General features: G+C 51.3%; 2 long non-coding RNA genes across 3 annotated transcripts; one reads left to right on the forward strand and one right to left on the reverse strand.

The window, feature by feature from the left end:
- Window positions 1-430: 430 nt before the first annotated feature.
- Window positions 431-14,126, reverse strand: LOC119566959. Its single transcript, XR_005226567.2, has 3 exons — window positions 12,516-14,126; window positions 1,308-1,413; window positions 431-714 (listed from the first exon to the last, which is right to left on the reverse strand). It is a non-coding gene; the product is annotated as an uncharacterized LOC119566959 (long non-coding RNA).
- Window positions 8,082-22,075, forward strand: LOC119566957. 2 transcript variants are annotated; one of them, XR_006283310.1, is made up of 2 exons: window positions 8,082-8,653; window positions 21,886-22,075. It is a non-coding gene; the product is annotated as an uncharacterized LOC119566957 (long non-coding RNA). The 2 variants fall into 2 exon arrangements; XR_006283311.1 differs by lacking the exon at window positions 21,886-22,075 and adding an exon at window positions 14,891-15,674.
- Window positions 22,076-22,757: the final 682 nt, after the last annotated feature.

Genomic DNA, 22,757 nt, shown 5'->3' on the forward strand with positions numbered 1-22,757 from the left:
CAGCTCTCAGGCCTGTCCAGAATTCTGACCCGGATTTACTGCCAAGCCAAAGGTCTTGCTATTTTCAGTAAGACCTTCAAACAGCTGGGAAAGTAGTGAGGCTAAAACTAGTTTCCTCCTTTCACCTCTGCAGCTCCCCTGTGGAATGTGCCAGTGACTCCTGCATTCATCTTGTTTACAACAGCAGTTGGCTCCTGAACAGGAGCTCTGTAGGAACCCTCTAGTGACAACTGCACATACAGTCCTCCAGGTGAGACCAGGGGTGTGTGAAGTCCCTGCAGCTGCAGGGGTGGCATGAAGATCTGCAACGTGCTGCTGGAGAGCTGAGCTCATTTAGAAATGGCTTTGAATCATCCCACTGGCGTGAGTAGCCTCTCAACATTTCCCCTGCCTTCTGTCTTGGTCGTCACCGGGCTGGATTTGCCAGTAGCTAAAGACAAGTTTTGTTTTAGCATCTCTAATTATTATTAGCATCAGCAGCAACAAAGATGGTGACTCCCTGCTTTAAGTGTAGAACTTTACTCAGCCTGACCACGCCCAGTGCATTCATCACCATTATCCTTATTTATTAACTGTAATAATTTTGTTAGGTACCTTAGTTGGATTGTCCTGGTGCATGCCCCACTCCGTGACCCCAGGGGTCTCCTTTCTCCAACCGCGGAGGCTCATCCTCATAAACAGGATGGCGAAACCAGCCGGCTCAATCCAACCCTTCTGCCAGGAGTGGATAAAACAGATCCAAACCAAGAACAGAAGAATCCTGATTGGTATTTTACCCTAATCCCCAGAAGATTCATCCTCAGCTGGTTTTGGGGGGAAAACATCCACCTCCATTAACCCCCAGCCCTCCTCAACCCATCCTGGGTTCTGACCAGGTGTAAAATACTGGCCCCATTGATGTGAATGGGAGTTTTGCTATCAACTTCTTTGGAGCCACAATTTCACCCAATGCACAGGGCCAGATTTACACCTGGGCACAGGTGGTCAGAGCCCCACCCCCCGCTGCCCGGAGGTGGCCAGGATCTGCGGGGGCTCCCTCTGCCTGGAGGCAGCCACAAGCTCATAACCACCGTGGGCAGCAGGGGTACCCCACCACTTTTAATTTTTAGGCACCTCATCACCCCTCTGTCCACAGACCCTCCCAACTGCCCAGCGCCCCTGCATAGCCCCACCACAACTTCCCAGTGCCCCACACAGAATCCCCACTGCTCAGGGCCCCAACACACAAAGACCTCCCCCACCCCCAACTTCCCAACACTCCTCCAGAGACCCACTCTCCAAAGCCCTGCCCCCCCAGCCGCACTCACCGGCCCTGCTGGGAGGCAACTCTGTCCACCAAGGTCAGCGAGGAGCCCTCCAGCAGGGCTGCATGGGGCCGTCTCCCCCTCAGCCAGCCCTGCCCTCTGCCAGGACCTGGGAGTGGCAAAATTTGAATTTTTAGGCATCTCTAGAATGCCGGTGCCCCGAGGCATGTACCTAATGGGAAATCTGGCCCTGCCTGTGCATTCAACCTCACCACCCATGTCCCAAGTGGTTTCTTCCCTCCAGCTGTATATCTCTCACCTCACAAGGAAGGAAAATCCCACCCAACCAGTCCAATGCCTATGCTGAGAACAGGGGTGGCAGATTTGTAAAAATTTTGGTGGTGCCCAGAACACACAGAACCCGCCCCCTCAAACTTCCCCAGCACCTGCCTAAGGCTCTGGGAGGGAGTTTGGGAGCGGAAGGGGATCTGGGTTGCAGGCTCTGGGATGGAGTTTGGGTAGAGGCTCTGGGCTGGGGCAGGGGATTGGGGTGCAGAAGGGGTGTAGGGTGCAGGCTCTGAGAGGGAGTTTGGGTGCAGAGGGCATGAGGGGTGAGAGATCAGGCTCTGGGACAGAGTTTGGGTGCAGGCTCTGGGCTGAGGAAGGGGATTGGGGTGCAGGGTCTGGGACGGGGTGGGCAATCTTTTTGGTCCGAGGGCCACATCAGGGTTGCAAAACTGTATGGAGGGCCAGGTAGGGAAGGTTGTGCCTCCCCAAGCAGCCTGGCCCCTGCCCCCATCCGCCCCCTTCCACTTCCCACCACCTGACTGCCCCCCCAGGACCCCACCCCCTATCCAACCCCCCTGCTCGCTGTCCCCTGACTGCCCCAACCCCTATCCACACCCCCACCCCTGACAGCCCCCCCCACCGGGACTCCCACGCCTATCCAACCCCCTCTGTTCCCTGTTCCCTGACCGCCCCCCCCAAACCTCTGCCCCATCCAACCACCTGCTGCTCCCTGTCCCCTGACTGCCCCCCGGAACTCCCTGTCTCTTATCCAACCCCCACCCTCCCGCCCGCTTGCTCACTCGCTCGCTCCCCCCTCACCCACTTACCATGCCGCTCAGAGCAGCAGGAGCTCACAGCCCCGCCATCCGGCTGGAGCCAGCCCCGCTTCCATGCTTCATGACAGGAGCGGCGGGCCAGGGCACTGGTGGCACAGCGAGGTGAGGCTGCAGGGGAGGGGGGACAGCAGGGGAGGGGCCAGGGGCTAACCTCCCCGGACGGGAGCTCAAGGGCTGGGCAGCACGGTCCCGTGGGCCGTAGTTTGCCCACCTCTGCTCTGGGAGGTAGTTTGGGTGCTGGGTGCAGGCTCTGGGCTGGGGCAGGGGGTGGGAGTGGAAGAGGGGGTGAGGGGTGCAAGCTCTGGGAGGGAGTTTGGGGATGAGAGAGGATGCAGGGGGTGGAGGCGCAGGAGGAAATCTCGGGGTTGGAAGGTGTGTGTGAGTAGTGGCTGTGGGTGTAAGCTCTGGAAGTGGATGTGGGGTTCGGTGCTTACCTGGAGCACCCCCTCCGGCAGCAGCTCCTAGGCGGGGAAAGCCGGGGGGTGCCTGCGTGCTGCTGTCCCCAGGCACCGCCCCTGCAGAGGTGTTCAGGGCACAGCCCCCCCGGGCTGCAAGGATGTGCCAGCAACGATGTGGAACGAGCATGCAGGAAGCCGCTCAGCCCCACTGCACTGCCGGGTGACGGCGGGAGCCCCCAGGCTGTTTTAAATAGCCCGGGGGTGGCAGGGCAGGTGGGAAAATTTACTGGAGCCAGGCCCTTGGGCCAGGAATATTTCTGGTGCCCGGGCACCACGGGCCCATAGAACTCGCTGCCCATGGCTGGGAAAGAGTGCTCCATCCCAGCATTTTGCCTTCAGCCTGTGGGACTGAGACTTCCATAGGGAAAAGGGGATGAAGGACCAGGAAGGTCCGAGGCTGCACCCACTTCAAAGCAAACAAGGTAACTATTTCACCATATGCTCCTCCCACCTTGATGTCCAAAGCTCAGTCTACACCCAGCTCCCTTGGGACTTCCCAGTCTCGGCTGCTAAAGTTGGGCAGGCCAGAGCTGTGATGCTATAGCCCCCGGCACCAGATCTTTTGGTGCTGATGATGCCCAGGGCAGCAGGTGACCTTTTATAGGGGTTCAGCCCTCTGAAATTAGAGTCACAGCAGACTTGGCTAGGGCTGCAACATAGCAGTAGCCCCTAGGCCCAGTTCACCTCAGGCTGTTGCTGGGGATATGGGTGGGTGGCACTATACATGATTTTCTGATTTATTTTGCTTTTAACTCTACACATTAATACATTGTAAAAACATGAAACAGGAAGTCTGTTGTGGGTAATACCTTGGCTATTTCCTTGTGTGTTGGTGTGTTATACTGTCCCTAACAGACCCTATAAATGGTTTCCAAATCCAGCAAAAATGGTCTATTTGCTGCCTAGTACAGCATGTAATCTTGTCCGGAAGTGGTATTGATCTTGTTAAAGTCTCCCAGCCATCTCGTCCTTGAGCGTGCCTTAGCAGCCACTTTCCCCCGGCAAAGTGGGCTGTCTTTTTGTGCGATTGGCCTGTTAGCAATGCCCAGGTAGCATTGCAGGTCTACGCTAATCTGCAGACAACCTGATCATGGTTTTTTGGAGACCCTTTCGTGGACAGTAAAGCCAGAGCTCTTGGTTACTTAAACCATAAATATATGCAGTAGCCAATTTCAAAGTGAAATTGCTGGACCATTTTAACTGTAAGGGATGGGAATTACAGACCTGATACAGGAAAGCACTTAAGCAGGTGCTTAACTTTCAGCACGTGAGTAGATCTGTTGGTTACACACAGATTATGCATGGGTTTACGTGACCCACTGGGGAGTGGGGGTGGGGGGTGTGTGACGGGTTTTCCTCTGTGCCTGATCTGCAGGGGCTATGAATTTGTTGCAGCCCCACATCTTTAGCACCAGCTGTAGAGCTGGTCACGAATCCGTTCTCATTCTGAGAAAAGTTTCAAGTTTTCAAATATTTTCCTGTTTCACATGAAACCAAGAGCTTTTGAAATTAGCGGGGAAAAAACAAGAGAAAGAGGACATCCCAAGTGAGTGCAGGGCCTACTAAGTATTGTTTATACAAAGTGGGACAGCTCTAACGGGAGACAGTGAAAGGTACTCCTCTCCCCCTACCCCTCTACAGTCTGATGGGAAGGGCCCGCATCTGGGATGTGGAAAACGCATATTCACTTCCCAGCATGTCGACCAAAATAGGCCTCATAAGTGGACGCTCATCTGGAATTACGCTCAACGTGAAGCAAAGCGCGTAAAATATTTCCTGGATCAGGGCTTTAATAACTCCACCTAGTCAAGAGCAACAGCGCCATTTCTCTAGTTGTTTCCAGTCCTTCCAGCAGCTTCACAAAATTCCACTTGCCCATTTGTCTAGGGCAAGTAGTATTTTTGGAAAGATAAGTATAATTTCTTTTCATAACGATGGGCCAGTAGATGCTGTATCTGGGCTAGCAAATTCACATGCTGATTCTGCAAGTGCCCTTAGCTGTGACTTTGTGGTGGCCACACCTGTTCCATAAGGAGCCAACAAACATACCCTTGGGATAGCCAGTTTGCCCTGTCTCTTGTAAGCAGCCTCAGCTTCTCCTGCGTTACTAGCTGCCAGGGTTCCACATAGTAAGAGAGCTACACAAGTTTGCAGTAATACAAGGTAACTGTGTCACTGAGGCGAACTCATACCTTTGTAGCAGCACATCTTACCCAGTCTAGCTTTGGGATAGCTACTGCCTCAGTTTCCCCCTCTTCCCTCAATAACCTCAGGTTTTCCTTTGCCGGGTAACAGCTCTTCTTAGGGAGTGGGTTTATTAACAAAGTTCACAAGTGAACACAAGAACTCCCACCCACCTGGTGCAAGGTGCTTAGTCCTGTCCCTGCAGAGGCTGTCCTCTGGCTAGCAGACTTTCCCTCCACACTCCAGCATTTTTCACTAGCTCCTGTTCCCTGTAGGTTTGCATCAAGAGACCCTCTTCCTGGGAGCCAGCAAGAGCCATTTTATGTAAGGAAGCCCGTACACCCTACCCTTCATCAAGCAGTAACTCCCTGGGCTTCCTACCTAGAACCATTCCTCTGCTCCACAGGCATCTGTTTTATCTCCATCCCAGCAGGCCTGCTTTTTGCCACATGACCTGCGTGTCATGTGACATTGTTCATTTTCTCCACCCGGAGAGGCAGGCAAAGTGGGTCACAGGTGCAGACTGGAGCCAACTCCACTTAAAGGGCCAGTCAACCTGTGACTAATCCGTTTGCCTAGGTGCTGGATCAGGGTCTTACATGAGCTCTTCAGCAGATTCTTTCCCCATCTGGGAGAGCAAAACGGGTCTTATGCCTCAGTAGGCTACTCAATGAGTAACAAATATGGAGGCCTTTGTGAGAGCGGATGGTTTGGAAAGCAAGCAACTGAGGTACAGCCAGGACTGTGAGAAAGGCATGCAACTTTCTAGTGGCGCTTTGTGCAATCATTTTTGATCGTTTTCTTCAAGCAATTTCATAACCCAGAGATTGTGTTTGCTGTGTGAGATTCCTGCCAAGCAGCTGCTTTGGCACCAAACGCACACACGAACGATTAGAAATTGCATGTTTCTGAGGCCACATTTATTTTATCCCAAGGAATTTTTTGGACTTTGCAAATTTGATTTTCCATGGGGGAAAAAGTGAAATCACACAGGTATTCACAAAGGAGTTTTTGAAAACTGGAAACAAAATTGGTTAAAAAAAAAAATCTTGATTGCTGAGGGTTACTGTAATGTTCACAGCATGCACACAGAGTTTAGCCAAAACAGAATACTCTTCCTGGAAGAGTTGCAATTTCACACTACTTTATTTCTCAGGGCTGGTCTACACTGGAAATGTACATCAGCATAGCTATGTCTCTCGGGGGTGTGAAAAGTCCAAGTGTAGACCAGCCCAGAGAAAATAGGCTGTTCCCTAAAGCAGAGAGGAACAACTCCTCCCATTTACTTTTAAACTAGCACTTTCCAGACTGACTCTGATGTCAGGTTTTCCTACAGAGCCCCCGAGCCTCCAAGAAAGACCAGGAAACCCCTTAGAAATTGAAGTGGCAGCCTACAAGTCCAACACAGTTTCAAATATGTTTGCAATTGTTAATCTCCCTGCAACGGTTGTTGTGCCATATGACTGGTGCCAGAATGGATACTTTCCCACTGGCTGGGCTTTGGAGGCAAACAGCTGGCCACAGTGGAAGGAAGAGGAGCAGAGCTGGCTTGCTGGCCCTGGTGTCCACGCAGACAGGCAGAGCAAGGCCAAGCCCTGTGGCAGATTGGAGCCCAGAGCCAGAGCTGTCAGCACACAGCAGGCCAGGGAGGGACCCCACCTGACTGGGCAGGCCTGGGAGGGAAGCAGGCAAGAAAGGCGCTGGGGGTAGTGCATAGGAGGGAGTTTAGTGTGACGAGATGCCTATCTGACAGAGGGTCAGAGCTGCAGGTCTGTCACCTAACTGGCTCCATGCCCCTGTCAGTAGAATCTGAGGATGGGACAAACAGCAGCTCCAAGTTAATTACGATGCCAGCATTGGCACAGGAAATGGTGCCCGTTCTCCAGATAGTTTTCTCTGCAACCGTGCCCCAGTGACAACTCATAGGAGTCAATACGTGGCAATCCCCTGCCCTGACAGCACACTGGGGCCAGGCAGAGAGGCGGTAAAGACACAGCTTTCACCCCTTTGACATTTAGGCTGACCCCATTGTGTCAGCACCTCTTGTTAGCCCATCTGTCACAGTGTCAGTTCCTGCTGGGGCCCCAGGGCCCAACTCACAGAGGTTGCTCTGTGTGTCAGCCCATTTATCTTCTCGGGCTGCTGTGCTGACGGGACTGGCACTTCTATTTGTTATCTTGAAAAGCAGGGCCTGGGCGCGTCTTCTGAGACAGAAAAACAAGGGAGGGGGGAGTAAGTGGGGGGCCCAAAAGGGAGCGTGGCACCAGCCAAATGGCAGGTAAAGGAGAAGGAGCAGGAGGCAATGGAAGGAAAGGACATTCTGGCTCCAGATGCCATGGGGAAATGCAAGAAGGAAACATGAAGTTAGCATCCGAGTCCTTGGCAAATGAATGAACAGGAGAAGAGTTGGGAGCTGTGTGATGCACCTTTGGCTCAGGACCTAAGCCAAAGTATCACTGTTAATGTTGGGAGCACAGGATCCTTGCACTGGGTTCCCACTCTTGGGGTACATGGCTTCCAGCCCTGATCAGGATCATTCCCAGGGCTTGTTGGTGGCACAGTGGCTTTTCCGTGTCCACCAGAGACACACCCCCGCCCCTCCCCAGGTCAGGCAGCTACAATGACAGCAGAGGGAGTTAGAATGGGGTGGGGGTCAGTTCATTAAGAAGAATGTTCTCTGTGACTGCCGTACCACACTCCTGATATCAGTCACAAATGGTGAGCAGACGCCAGGTTTGGCTGGCACTGAGACAAAGTGTCTCTTAAGCAAAGGTGAGTGTGTGGCTGTGGAGAGGAAGTCTGGTCTTGGGGTGAAGGCACTGGGCGGGGACAGTGGAAAGGTAGGTTCAATGCCTGGCTTTCTGCCCCATACTTCTTTGGTGAGCTTGAGCAAGGCCTCAGTTCCTCGTCTGTGAAATGGGGATAATAGTGCGTTTCCCACCCCAGGAGGCTTGACTCATTAATATTCATGAGGTGCTCAGATACTATGGTGATGGCAGTTAGCTAGCTGAGGTCCTTCCTCAAGGAGTGCATTTAGCTCTACAGCTGGGGCAGGGGCTGCCTGTGGACAGTGCCTAGTCCAATGGAGTCCTCGTCCTGTACTGTACAGGGCCTGGTGCTGATCCTGGGGGGGGTGGGGGCAGGGTGCCTTTGGGTGCTACTGCCATACAAAGAATGACCTTTCAGAGCGGCAGTCACTCGTGAACGTGTGGCACTCTCTGAGTCTCAATTCAGCAAAGCAGGTAGCTTCTGCTCTGGAGCTATGTGGGGGTGCTGCCGGCTACCATTGAGGGACAGTGGCAGGATGCTGTGAGGGAAGCTGGCACAGCGACACCCCCTGCTGGTCCGGCTTTCCCCACCTCTCCCTGCACACACACACCCCCTCAGAGAACAGCTATGCAGCTGTCACAACCCCCTAGCTCCAGAGCCAGCTGCAGTAGCACAGCTGCTAATCTCACAAGCCAAGAGCTGTGAAACTGCCAAGGAAGTGTGGCTTGGTGCTGTCTGCGCTGCATTCCCACCTTCTGCTCGTCTGTGGGAAAGCTCAAGGCTGTGTCAGGAAGGAAAGGGTCCGGTCCGTGAGCCAGGCGCAGTGGGGCCTCGGCTGAGCCACCTGCAGCATTCATGCCCACGCTGAAGTCAGGTGAGTCAGGGTGGGGAAAGCAGTCAAGACTTTACAGTCCAGATGAGCAGGACGCTTTCTTCAGGGATGAGGTGGTGAAGTGGGGGGAGGGGGGGGCATGTCAGCCTCTCTGGTGAATGTGAAACTCTCTGTACTTAACCCTGTCGGTGCTGCAGAGATGTACAGCCTGCTGCCGGCCAGCCAGTGGGGCAGGCACAATAGCAGACTTAACCGGTCACCAAAGTCCTCTGGAGGGTGGCTGGACTTCTCTGGGTGCTTACCACAGCCTCACTCATGGGGGCCATATCAGCGCAAGAGAGCACAACACCATTGGTTTCTGTGGCACTGCCCCAGCACCACATCCAAGCCTGAGTGATCTACACCCAAACGGGCGGCAGGAAGGTGTGGCACCCGAGAGGGTATTAGATGGCCTGCATTTTTTTCTGGTGTCCAGCGTGTGCACCAAAACCATGCTCAGCACAGCAGCCTATTGTGCTGTACAGAAAAGCCAGCTGCCATTGAAAACCTGTCACCCTACCGGGCCATCTCTTCCTGCTTTGAATTCTTCCAGCACTCCCAGGTGGCTCTGGATTTCCTCACACCCCCTTTGATTGAAGGCTGAGCACTCCAAGGGGGTGACAGAGATATGGCCTCTTTCCCCCTTACACCACTCCCAGATCTGAGCTGGCTCCTGCTGCCTTGGCTTGGCAAAGCCAGCTCTGCCCGCAATGACGGGATCATGGGGGCAGTTGGCAAATGTGGTGTATGCCACAGTGCAGTTTTCATCTCCTGCGGAAAATGTTTTATTTTCCAGAGCTTATACACTGCATGTGGCAGCTGCAGCCTTATACAAATTAACCCTTCACGCACAGTCTACAACAATGATGTTGCTCTATTCCGATTGCACGTGTCACCCCATTAAGTGAAGGTGCCACACCACAGTCACCAAAATAGATGCAGAACTCTAAGTGCCAGATTTCCAAAGCTGCTGAACACCTGCAGCTCCCATTGACTTTGGCTGGAATTCTGGACTCATCATCCCTAAAAGCCAGGCCCCAAATGACCTACCGGCTGGGTCTGAATTAATGTCCTAAGAGCACAGTCCCCTGTGGACATGAAGGCTAATTTATGTCTGTAGGAGTTACACATTTCCAACTCAAGTTCCTCCCTCTTGGCTACTCCACATGGCATCCAGCCTGGTGCCTGCATTTAGAGGACAGGGCTTACTGGGCAGAAAATGACGAAGTTCCCGAGCCAAGACCCCAACACTTCCCAGAAGCCACTGGAAGCTGTAACATAATAGCACCCTCCGCACTGCTATACAAACACCTAGCACACCAAGAGCCCCACTTTGCTTTTCAAGTTTGGAGCCTGGTTGCACAGTATGTGCAGCAGATCTCCAGCAAAAATAAAACAGTGGAAGGTGTCTTCCACTAGCAGGGCTGGCCTGCCCCCAATGCAGGTGTGTGGCTCCTGAGGGCCTTAATTAGCCCCCATGCTTTCTCACAAGCAGGCCATGTTATTTGAACACTTTACATGTGAAGCTCCGTCGGACAAGTTCATGGACACGTGGATAATCCTCTCCTGGGCATCAAAGTTGTATCAATTACCCCTTCCATGTTGAATTATCACTGTCAGGGTTTGAAACTAAGGAGATGCACGGAAGCCTTCAACATGGGAAATATCAAATGAAGTGGAATTTAATCTTGCTTGGTTCTCATTTGTTTTGCTTTGTAATGAATGCTGATCAGTGAGTAGTTTATATATCCTACCCACTACGTAGCTATAAGTATTTCCTTTGAAGAACTAACATAACAGTGTTGTTGTTTTTCACTCTCAGAAGCCTTTGACTCCCTGGGATTTTGTGATGAATCTAGGGCTATATTCCAGCTCCTGAGATTTCCAGTAAAGGCAGTATCTGGTTGCTCAGGGCAGGCAGGGTAAGCAGCCCCTACACTCTTTTCAATCACATACATTATGGTCTTGACACATTGCTGGAAACGGGCTCTGAAATTATCTTTATGTGTCAGTTTTGCCTGCCCCTCATTCAGAGCTCACTGGCCGCCTGCACCATCCAGGATTCACTAGAGATCAGATATGAAATTCCCTGCACCTTCCACCTATTTTGGGGGAAATGTAACGATGTAAGCCCAGCAGTTTCCTACCCAGCAGTCAGCTGGCCCAGGCCTGGCACGGCCAGGCTGCAGGTCTTTTATTGCAGTGTAGACATAGCTTAAGTGTCTTCCTCCTGCAGCTGGGATTGCCTCTGCTAGCAGCAAGGAACAAAGCATGAGTGCCTGCGCTCTGCTACTGGCTCCCTCTCCCATCAGGAGCAGGGCTGGGAAAGAGCAAGACCTGCTCCACCAGGACTCTCTACGCTCGACACCCGGAGCAGAGCCTCACTGAGCAGAGTTCATGGATGCATTATGGCTCCATCAAGGAGTTCCCCACATACCCAGCAGCTCTGGATGAGCTCTCCAAGGCTGGGTGATGGATGGCACCAAAGAACCGCTGGGGATTATTAATATTCATGTTCTAAGTCAGCATATAATGGAGGCTTGTTTTCTGCAACAGATCATTAAGCCAGGAAAATGAATGACCTCCTGAAGCTGCAGGCCACACTGGAGGAATTGCAGGGAGCTGAATGGACAGAGATGGGGCCATCACTTAGCCCATTTTTTAAAGGGGCAGTTCCAAATTAGCAAGGCTGGGGAAATCTTGCAAGATATAAAAACAGTCTTAAAATAACTTTGGGGCCAGTGCAAGAATCACAGCTTGAATGTCACAATGCCCTATCGCAACAGCTTTGGCTGGGAGGAAACCACTCAATAGAGGGGTGCATTGGGGTCTTAAGACCAAATCCAGCTCTGGTGCAAGCCTCTTGTTATGTGCACAACCTACACACAGAAAAGTTAGATAAAAATATAAAGTACTCATGCTGGAAGGTAGCAACATAACATTCCTTTATGTCTTAGAATTCAGAACAATATCACACATGAACTCCAAAAGAGAGAAAGAAAAAGCAGGCTGCTCCCTAAAACCAAGAGGCACAGCTCACCCCACCTTACTCTAGGTTGGCTGGCTGCTGACTGACTCTGATCTCATGCTTCCCTACAGAGCCCCCTGCCTGCAAGCAGGACGAGGAACACCATCCCCCCCACACTTTTATCGTGATTACTTGCAGTTCCAACGCAGTCCTCAATACAGCACACCTATGGCATCTCCACTGAAATGGGTCCAGGGGATTTATGCTCTCTCTCTCCCCACCCCACTCTAAACACCTAATAGGTGATTTCAATATTATTCACCTGCTCTGCTTGTGAAAAAATCTGCTTTATTCCCCTGACCCCAGCCAGAAAATTCTCCTATTACATTAGCCAAACTCTCCATAGGCTCAGGCATCCAAGGGCTTTGGTACAGTGTTTTGGTTATTCAGTCGATGCCCTGAGGACAGAAACACAACCCAGAGGAGGCTAGGCAGAAAGACCACAAGTCCCTAATCCATGCATCGGGATGGGTAAGGATGACATATAATCATTCCCTTCCATGCAGCTGTTATCCAAAGGCGGCTCTCGTGAGGAAGGCTGGTCTTGTGGTTAACACTCAGGAAATCTGGATTCACTTCCCAGTTCAGCCATAGACTCCCTGTAGGACCTTGGACAAGTCATTATGTCTCTCTGGGCCTCAGTTCTCCATCTGTAAAATGGGGCTAATGATACTTCCATTGTCTCTCTTTTCTATTTAGATTTTAAACTCCTCTGGGGAAGGGATTAACTCTCATGATAGGTTTAAAGGTGCCTATCTCCTCCAGGTCCTGTTCTCAGGTGTGGTCTGTGGAAGTGACTGTTATGTAACTAATAACAATGCTGTTCCATGGACTTACCAGTGACCTTCACTTGACCATTGAAATTGTTGGCTGACAAATCACAGGCAATCCATTGTGCAGTCAACTTGTTGGATTCACCACTGCAGGGGAAGATCATAGAGGCAAATGCTGTCTGGAATAGGAAGGATGGGTTTGACGTTAAGGCACACGACTTGTAGTCAAGAGACCTGGGCTCGATTCAAGCTTTTCCAACAGATTTGCTGTGTCACCTTGGGCCAGTCACTTACCTTCTCTCTGTCTTCTGTGACCTGCTCAGATGGGTTAATGAAGCTCCCCTACCTCATAGGAGTGCTGGGACGGTAGCTTCATCCATGTTGACAAAAGGTTTTGAGACACTGTCCTGGGTCACTTTTTCCTGCAGCGCAGCAAGCAGGAAAGGTCTGTGTGAGAGGAAATCTCCACAAAGAGCCACAGTGATGGAGCTCTTCCCCTTACTTTTAGCTGGGGATGGGGTTTCTTCACCTGTTCCCAAATCTGGCAGATGCTCAGGATCCATGGGACAGCGGGGCCATCTGGGCAGAGGCCCTTTGCTTCTGCATGGTCTCTGGCCCCACGGCCATCTGAACCCTCCCCTTAGCTCTCCACAAAAAATAACACAGCCCCATGCTGCATTGTCTTCTTCAGGGAATCCTCGTGGGACAAGAATCATAGAATATCAGGGTTGGAAGGGACCTCAGGAGGTCATCTAGTCCAACCTCATGCTCAAAACAGGGCCAATCCCCAATATTTGCCCCAGATCCCTAAATGGCCCCCTCAAGGATTGAGCTCACAACCCTGGGTTTAGCAGGCCCATGCTCAAACCACTGAGCTATCAAGAGGAGGGGATATGACATACCTACATGCCCATTCCCAACCACCCCCCCCAGCCTGCCCCACTTGCCATGGCACCTCGCTGGGATCCTCAGGGGGAAGGGATGGTGTCTGACGCCATCTCTGCACAGGTAGGGGGAGTTCTACATGCAGACCTAGGTGGGGGAGAGAGGAATCCAGGCTATTTTTATTATCATTACTGTGGCTGGATAACTGTCTGACCATTAAATAGCATTTGTACTTATGCTAACTGCAATCCAATCACATGCTTCAGGACCTCACTCCATCACCATAAGGGTCAATGGAGAATCCAGCACATCACTGCACAATTGGCAAGGTGCACTCTCTTTTTTTTTTTTTTTTTTTGTCTTTTGCCGCTTTCCACATATTGGCCATTCTTGGAGGCAGGAAACCAAGTCTCCAGGGCATCTGGCACATCAACGCTTGTGCTCCCAGGATCCTTCCACCAAATCAAGCTCATGTGAAACAGAAAGGCTGAGGTTTTGCAAAGCCAGCTGTGGGGCTTCAGACACCTGACCCACATTCATAGTAATGGGCGTCCAAGTCTCTTAGGCAGCTTTGAAAAGCTCAGCCCCGCAATCTGGCCAACAACAACCCCCAACACAGCTGAACTAGAAATTGAGGACTCCCAGCGCCCGAGTAAGGAGTGAGAATCTGCCTTGACAAAGAAGAAAAGGAGTACTTGTGGAACCTTAGAGACTAACCAATGTATTTGAGCATAAGCTTTCGTGAGCTACAGCTCACTTCATCGGAATGCATCCAATGAAGTGAGCTGTAGCTCACGAAAGCTTATGCTCAAATAAATTTTGTTAGTCTCTAAGGTTCCACAAGTCCTCCTTTTCTTCTTGCGAATACAGACTAACACGGCTGCTACTCTGAAACCTGACAAAGTACAGACCTGACAGGCACCACAAGGTATAGTTTTTGCAGAATTCCAGTTTGTGCGAGGAGACATGCCTGGGGCCTCTCTCTCACTGGCCCTCCAATCTGCTGACTGAGCCGCCGCTGCACCACACACACCCCTGCTCACGGAGCAGCATGATGAAAGAGACTCCTCTGGTCATGAAGCCCTCCACTTGCCCTTCCCTGAGTTCTGTGTGGCCTCCTCTTGGCCAGTATAAAAGCTAAAGGGCTGGATTGTGCCCATCTGCCAGATACCCATGTAGGGGGGCCCCTTGCAGATCTCCCTCTGGATTCTACCACTGGGAAGGCTAGGAGGTGGGGCTTGCTCCCCACACAGAAGAAAGCAGGATTCTGGCCCACAGGTCGCCATAGATCCACCGGGATATGGGGCCACCAGGTCAAGGCCCGGTTCCCTCTATCGGCTCTCAGCCCCCCCGAAGCTCTGTCCTGACTCCCAGTCAGTGAGCTGCCTGATGACTTAAAGCAGGGCTGCCATAGGCTGCATAAACATCCCTCTGCTGCCTGTTTCAAAAGGGTGCTGGAGTGATAAGAGACAATACGCATCCCACTCCAATGCCACAACAAGCCCCCCTACACACACACACACACACACACACCTTCTCCTGCCTCTTTTGCAGATCCCCTCACCTGTGCAGAGCCCTTGGTGGGGTCTGAAGAAAGGGGAGAGAGTGGGAAAGGATAGATCTGGGCATGGATCCTCCAAGCATCGAGCCAGCCCAATCTGGCCTCCATGTAATTCCTGAAATGGAGCCTGCAGCGAAGAGGGACCCAGTGGAGCTGTCTGAGGATGTGGTGCTGTGAGCACTGTTTTCTGCCTGTGCAAGAGGCCAGGCAGTCAGATTCTGCACCTGGGGAGGCCATAGATTCAGCATGACACAGAAATGAACAGCTGGGTCTCTCCAGTGCTGCTGCCCAAGGTCACTCACTCCAACCAGCGATCCTGAGAAGAATCACCTTGAAGAGTTTCCATTTCTCGAGCAATATTTTGCATAATATTGCAGTCAGAGCTGGGTTGAAAGATCATATCCATCTTAACCCAGGTAGTTTTCCTTGCCTGCACTCCTGCACAAACACACAGTTACAGGAGTCCCAAGGGGAGAGCTGGCACTTTGCGGCCCGTGCACTGTTCACGAACAGGTCGCAGAGCTGGTTCTGATTATTGGTCCCATTTGGGAACAGATGCATGGGAAGCTGTCCTGAGTTAACACAGGCTTCTCTTGCCTCAGAAAGCTCTCCGTCTGGAACAGATCTCTTTGCCCGTGGCATCCTGGCTCTCTCTCTAAGCAGCTGCCTCAGTTCCTCTCTGACTTCAGGATGGACAATATCAAGTCAATGGCATCTGATGAAACAACCAAGCAGAAGCATTTTTAAAAATAAAAGTATTTCTGACTTTGAAGTGTTGATGGGAGGGCGGCCCGAGCACTTATTCTGGGCGGATTTTATATGTGCCTGTGAAAGGCAAAGGGCTTTCATTCTCGCTCCCTGTTTGCACATGCTTTTCACCAAGCTGTGCCATTCCCCCCCGCACACAGCCTGTGGCTGAGCTCTGCTCTGAGTGCAGGAGACACCTTGTGGCCAGACAGAGGAAGAGGAATTTATTGGGGCTGTTAGTGTATTTTTTTAAACTATTTGTCAGGAAGGCAGAGTCCCTACTTGCCTGTGTAAAATAGTGAGGCCCAGCTGTGCGAACCCTGCCCCTTCCCATGACACTAATCCTCTGAGTTGCACCAAATGAAGAATTAGGGAACCCTAATCCCAGGATTTGGGGGTTCAATTTCACTTTTGTCCTGGAATCCTAAAGAATCTCTATTCCCCCACTATTGTTGGGTTTTGATATTAGATTTCATGCCTCTCAGTATCCTGCCCTCAGAAAACACTGTGGGTTCCTGGGACTGCATCCTTATCTCTTACAAGCCAGAGCCTCAGCCAGACCCTCAGCTGGGATAGAGCAATGGAGGTCCATTTAAACCAATGGAGCTATGCCAATTTACACCAGCTCAGGATCAGGTTCCCTCTGTGGTTTTTGGGTAAAGGTGGGAGTTGTGGGCCGCAAAGAACAACCCAAGAAACTCCAGTTGGATTTTTGCATAGAGACTCAGATGACCTATTTCAGTCACTTGCCTCTCTGCTAGGAAGATCTAAGCACTACCTGAAACAGCCAATGAAAAGGGATGCTCGCTGGCCGCTCTAGTCTTCGCTGATGCTTTCCTCCTTTGCTTAGTACCCTACATGAAAGACAAGGTGGGTGAGGTAATATCTGTTATCGAGCCAACTTCTACTGGTGAGTGAGACAAGCTGTTGAGCATGCACAGGATCTGAAGAAGAGCAGCTCTGTGTGTAGCTCAAAGGCTTGTATCTCTCACCAACAGCAGTTGGTCCCAGGTTATTAGAGAGACAAGATGGGTGAGGTAATCTCTTTTATTGGATCAACACAGCTACAACACCACTGCTCAGTATCCTACATGTCATTGTGTAACGCCGCTTGTCAGTCGGCAGGCTGAACCACACGAAAATGTGGTAAAGCCCAGGGGACAGCAGCAAGCTCTGCTGGCAAAGCAATCCCACAGCAGCTAAAGGGATTTGCACAGATCCTGATTCATTTGTAAACATGGCATGAGCACACACCTGGGTACTACCTTCCAACGCACCACTGAGTTATTCAGCTGGGTATATCAATGCTTTCTTAGATGCACCATGGGAGGGGAGTTATGTGGGCCAGTTAAGATCCATCCCAGGTTATCCCACTCTTTGCCCAGCACCTCCAGGCCCAGAACTTCACAGGGGAGAGCCATGCATCCAGAAAAGCAACAGGTGTGTCAATTAGAAACTAATTTAAAGCATAAAAATGCCCATGTGTCCTACATACTGTGCACGCACCACGTATGTGGAGGGGATCCTGGTGATCAGTTGCAGAGCCATGTGACAAGGGAGTGACATTCAGCAGGCACTGGTGACTGTCTCACTTGCACTCTGCCAACTAGCCCTGCTCACCAGGCCCTATTCTAACACTCCACAAGCTCAGGGAAGTTTCAAAAAGCCACCATTTTTTAAATACAACCTGCCAGAAAAAAGTTTCCTTTAACTTCTTAAATGTGGAATTTTCACCAAAAAAGTAAACTGCCCAAGGCCCAGATAATATTGAGACCTGGACTAGTGGCAGGTTTAAGGCTCAGGGTGAAATCTTCACCCCTTGTCCAGCCCTTTATACCAGGTAAAGGTCTGGAGTGGTGCAAAGGAGTCCTAAAAGCCCCATATCAGCCAGGCAGGATTCCCACAGTGCAGGCACTGTAGATGACACCCATCAGGCCACCTTCCTCTTAAATGCTCGCATAGTGGTGGGAGGGACATGTCAGGGCTGCAGCAGAATACAGGGCTGCAGAAATGCCAGACAGGGCTTCAGTCTGTAGGGCAGCCCAGTGAGGCTGCTGGAACTCAGACAGGGTTGTCGAAATTATATTGCAGCCTTCTCCAATTCTTGGAAAAACCCAAGATTGGGATGGGGGAAGCACAAAGCCACCAGAGTCTACTTTCTTCCAGGGCTACAAATATCACCCTCAATATCTTATAACCCTGCAGAGTTAGAAATGGGTGCTTTGCAGCATTGGAAAGAGGGGGGAAGCCAGTGAGAAACACAGCACTAGTCCCAGCCCTGGAGGGGCCCACTAAGGGTATTCTAAAGTCGTGTTCTTTTTATGTTTTAAAAAAACACTCAGGGTCATTCTTAGAGGTGTTTTAAATGTATCTGTTGACTTTGTCTCTCCCTGTGAGCTCCATGCCATCGTACCCAGGGTTACTAATGAAGAGATACAAAAAAGTTTTTTGTTTAAAAACACTCCCTAAAATATTTTCATAATAGTTTTTTCTGTTAAAATGCAGCCTCCATGCAATGGGGAGGGATAAAAGGTTTATTGGTGCCCATTTAAGAAGGCCTGCATTGCTCTGAATATTGCATTTGTCCAAAACTCATGCCCACAAATCCTTTACACCATCATCTGTTCCAAGGATTAGTATCTATGGGCCCAATCTGTGAAGTCCAAACCCCGGGGCAGACTTTTTAAAAGCTTTTTAGAGGGGAGAGATCAAATCCAAGCTCATTGCTAATAAACACACTCACAGCCTTGTCTAAAAGGCCAGCAGTAGCTGAATAATGCTTAAAGTGGAAAATAGTACAGATGTTTTGTTTCTGAAGAACTTGAGTGCGCTTTCTGCACGGGGGTGAGGCATAACTGCCCAGGGGTCAGCTGTACCACCCACCACTCATAGAAGCAAATCTCTGTTCTAGTTAAGAGGGAGGAGAAGGCAGATTTAGAATTGCAAATAAAGCATTAAGATGAAGCTCCTGGCATAAAACTCAGCCTAATTAGGATACTTCCAGCAGATGCAACCCCCCAAGCAATGACATGGGTTACAAAGGAGCAAACAGAGTGTAACTCCTGCAGAAAGAGTGCCTCAGGGTGAAATGAAGGCCCTTTACCCAGAATACTGCTTGCCCTGACCTGATACCAGGCACCATGGTCCTAGCAGCCACATGCTTAATACTGTCAACTGCTTCTCCCACAGCAGATATCTTCAGTATGGTTCTCAACAACAAGACCAGGGGTGGGCAAACTTTTTGGCCCGAGGGCCACAACTGGGTATAGAAATTGTATGGCGGGCCATGAATGCTCATGAAATTGGGGTTGGGGTGTAGGAGGGGGTGAGAGCTCTGGCTGGGGGTGTGGGATCCGGGGTGGGGTCCGAAATGAGGAGTTCAGGGTGCAGGAGGGGACACCAGGCTGGGGGAGGAGGGGCAGAGGGCATGAGGGCTCCAGCTGGGGATGCAGGCTCTGGGGTGGGGCTGAGGATGAGGGGTTTGGGGTGCAGGAGGGTGCTCTGGGCTGGGACCAAGGGGTTTGGAGAGTGGGAGGGGGATCAGGGCTGGGGCAAGGGGTTGGGGGGCGGCGGAGTGGTTCAGGAGTGCAGGCTCCAGGCGGCGCTTACCTCAAGCAGCTCCTGGAAGCAGCAGCATGTCCCCCCTCCAGCTCGTACACAGAGGCACGGCCAGGCGGCTCTTCTGTGTGCTGTCCTGTTCACAGGCACTGCCGCATGCTGTCCCATCCGCAGGCGCTGCCTCTTCAGCTTCCATTGGCTGCTGTTCCCGGCCAATGGGAGCTATGGTGGCGGCGTTTGGAGTGGAGGAAGCATGCAGAGCGGAGGCCCCTGGCTGTCCCTATGCATAGGAGCCTGAGGGAGGACATGCCGCTGCTTCTGGGAGCCATGAGGAGCAGCCCCCCGACCCTGCTCCCCAGCTGGAGTGCTGGAGCAGGGCAAGCCCCAGACCCCACTCCCCAGTGGGCCAAGCCCCAGATCCCGCTTCCCAGTGGGAGCTCAAGGGCCAGATTAAAACGGCTAGTGGGCCGGATGTGGCCCGCGGGCCGTAGTTGGCCCACCCCTGAGCTAGATAGTGACTTACACAATTAGGCAGGGAGTTGTAGTCAGAGTGGAGACAGTCTGTTATTGGTGGGTTGCTTCTCAGTTTTTTAGGGCACCATCAGTTGTACCATCAGCTGCCTGGTGTACTGGAAACAGAACTTTGGCCCCACAACACTCAGCATCTGACAGTAGAGCTGACTCACTTCTTCTCAGCGTACGTGCAGTGATGTGCCTCAGGTGGCCCATGACCAGGATTCATCACCACATTTGGTCCATTGATTAGATCAGTAGCTTCCCTGGCTTGGGCTGGATACTGATGGGGAGTGTGATGTAAATGCTGATCCTTGCCCCCTGCTGACCCACTGTGAAAGAAAAACATGTGCTATATACCCTGTGGGTGGGCATGATAAGGGAGGGGGAAGAGACAGGATTCCTAATTAGCATATAATTGCAATGCGTACTAGGATGATGCCCCCAGCTCACCCTGACCTGAAAGGATACAGATGCTGGAGATTCATATACTGCCTTTGCTACTGTTTCAGTTGGCTCACTGGGAAGTTCATCAGGAAGGTTACACTTATGCTCAGTACTTTAGGGAAGGTCTGAGATAAGAGCCAATGACTATCCTTACAGGGTATCACCTGATGCAGGTGGATGAGTTATTAGTAAGGCTGGGCCCTGGCTTAGGCATATGCAGGAGAAGCTGAGGAAACAAGGGTCTTTCTTCCTTGGAAGATGCTCACCTCCCAAGGGTTTGGGACAGACTCATAGCTGGCATTGCTGAATTCAATGGGATGAAGTGAGGCTAATGCCACATATGGTCCTCATAACATAATTCAGACTATTCTCCCTCTGATCCTTTTTATCCAAGGCCATCAGAGACAACTTTTTATTTATATACAGCACATTAGTCTGGGACACTCATTGCTAGTCAAACAGTACCAATCACAACAGTCACTGCTACATTTACTCGTACTTTCAATTTTAAAAAATATACTGTACTAACAACATCAGTTTGGAAGGGATATAAACTCACATGCTTCAAGACACAAACCAGCCAGCAATTTCGAGGGGTTAGGAAGCACCCTTTCTTTGAGGGTAGGTCTGCACTGCAATTAAAAACCCACAGCTGGCCTGTGCCAGCTGACTCAGTCTCCCCAGGCTAGGGCTGCTTCATTGCTGTGTAGACTTCCGGGCTTCAACTGACAACCCGGCTCTAGGACCCTGCGAGGTGCGACGGTCCCAGAGGCTGGGCTGCGGCTTGAGTTTAGTCTACACTCAATGACAGCTTTTATTCAGGTTCCAATTGGTTAGTCTCTAAGGTGCCACAAGTCCTCCCTTTCTTTTTGTGGATACAGACTAACACGGCTGCTACTCTGTTACCTAACCCACTATGAGGCTCCTTCCATTTCCCCTCTGTAGCATTCAGTACTGGGAACTGTCTGACGCAGGATACCAGACCACATGGACCCCTGCTCTCACCCACTATGGCAGCTGCTAAGGGAGACATTTTCAAGGAAGGCTTCAGCACCAGTCTCACTGACCCTCAGTCTTCCCCCAGGTTCCTCACACGCTTTTGCTAGCAGAGTCACTGATCACCTCCCAGGACACTCACGCGCTGCATTTCTGCGCTGACCCAGTAGCTGGCGTCTCCGCCAGAGCATACATCGCCTGGCGTCTGCAGCAGCCTGCGCTGGGACAGCGCGCACTGTGGGACAGACAGACAGCAGCTCCTCAGAGCAGGCCCGGGGGGGTCTTACTCTGAGTCAGGTTGTGACCAGTGGGGGAGGGGCGGAGGGGAAGCAGAGGAAGGGCAAGGTACAAATAACCCAACTCTCCCTTTCCTGGGTGTGCACAGAGAGCGCCACGAATAGAAACCGACGCTGGAGCGAAGAGTATTTTCCTCCACACACGGAGGAAAATATCTCCGTTCCCAAGTAAGTTATGAGAACAAAACGGGGGGAAGCGCGTGTACTAAGCTATGCACATAGCGAGAAAGACGATATGGACCGTAAGGGACCATCCGAGACTATAAACCGTGCAAGCAGGTTGTAGCATTGCCGTTGAATTTTGCTATCTTCAGAACGTGTGACCAGGGGTTGTTCTCACAGGTGGCTTCCCAAAGGGGGTGCTGTGGTGTGATAGTAGCACGGGTACTGTACAGGGTGATGTCTGGAAACTTAGTAACTTCTACTTTTAGGAAGGGCTGGCTGCGAGAGGACTGTGCACGTGGAGGAAAGAACAAAGGCTGAATGTTGTACTGTCTTGGCTCACGCCCGTCCCAGCTCCTGTTTCAACGCTGAACACCTCATTAACATACCTTTGCAATGCACACTGGGATTTTGTTTGTCTATGGCATGTGATTGTATAAAGGCATTTGAAAGGATAAATCCTGAACGTTGTACGATCTTGGCTCTCTCGTGTCTCTTGCTGGACCACTGAACCATTAATTAGCATAGACTTGCAAAGCATGATGGGAGTCTGCGTCCAGCTCAACCTGAGCGTAAAATTAATGGTATGGGGAGCCTTATATATTCTTGAGATGTAGCTTTCTTTCAGTCAGAAGGAAGCTCACCACTGAGGTCACATGCAGGGTGCTTGTCACTCGCTGTTCAATGCCTCTGGGAAGGTCTGAGATAAGAGCCATTAGCTGCCCTTGCAGGGCATCACCTGCTGCAGGTGAATGAGTTACCAGCTATGTTGGGCCCTGGGTGTGGGGTGAATTGGGCAGGAGAAGCTGGGGGGAAACCCCCTAGTGGATGCCCAGGCCTCTCACAAGGGTTTGGGACAGACTCATGGCTGGCAGCACTGAGTTCAATGGGCTGAGGTGAGACCCTCAGAGGCCTCATAACCCAATTCAGACTACTCTCCCTCTGACCATTTTTGGTTTTAATCCAGTTCATCTGTCAGACACCAAACCAGACATTTTTATGGACAATCACAACATTCACAGGTCCATTGAATAAGACATGAAAAGCGCCAAATCCGCATAAAGCACTCACCAACATGTGGGCATTAGGAAGCAGGTTTTTCAAATTGCTCACTCTGGGGCTCCAGGAACCTACTCTCTGT

The sequence above is a fragment of the Chelonia mydas genome, chromosome 8 (assembly GCF_015237465.2).
Source record: "Chelonia mydas isolate rCheMyd1 chromosome 8, rCheMyd1.pri.v2, whole genome shotgun sequence".
Lineage (NCBI taxonomy): Eukaryota > Metazoa > Chordata > Testudines > Cheloniidae > Chelonia > Chelonia mydas.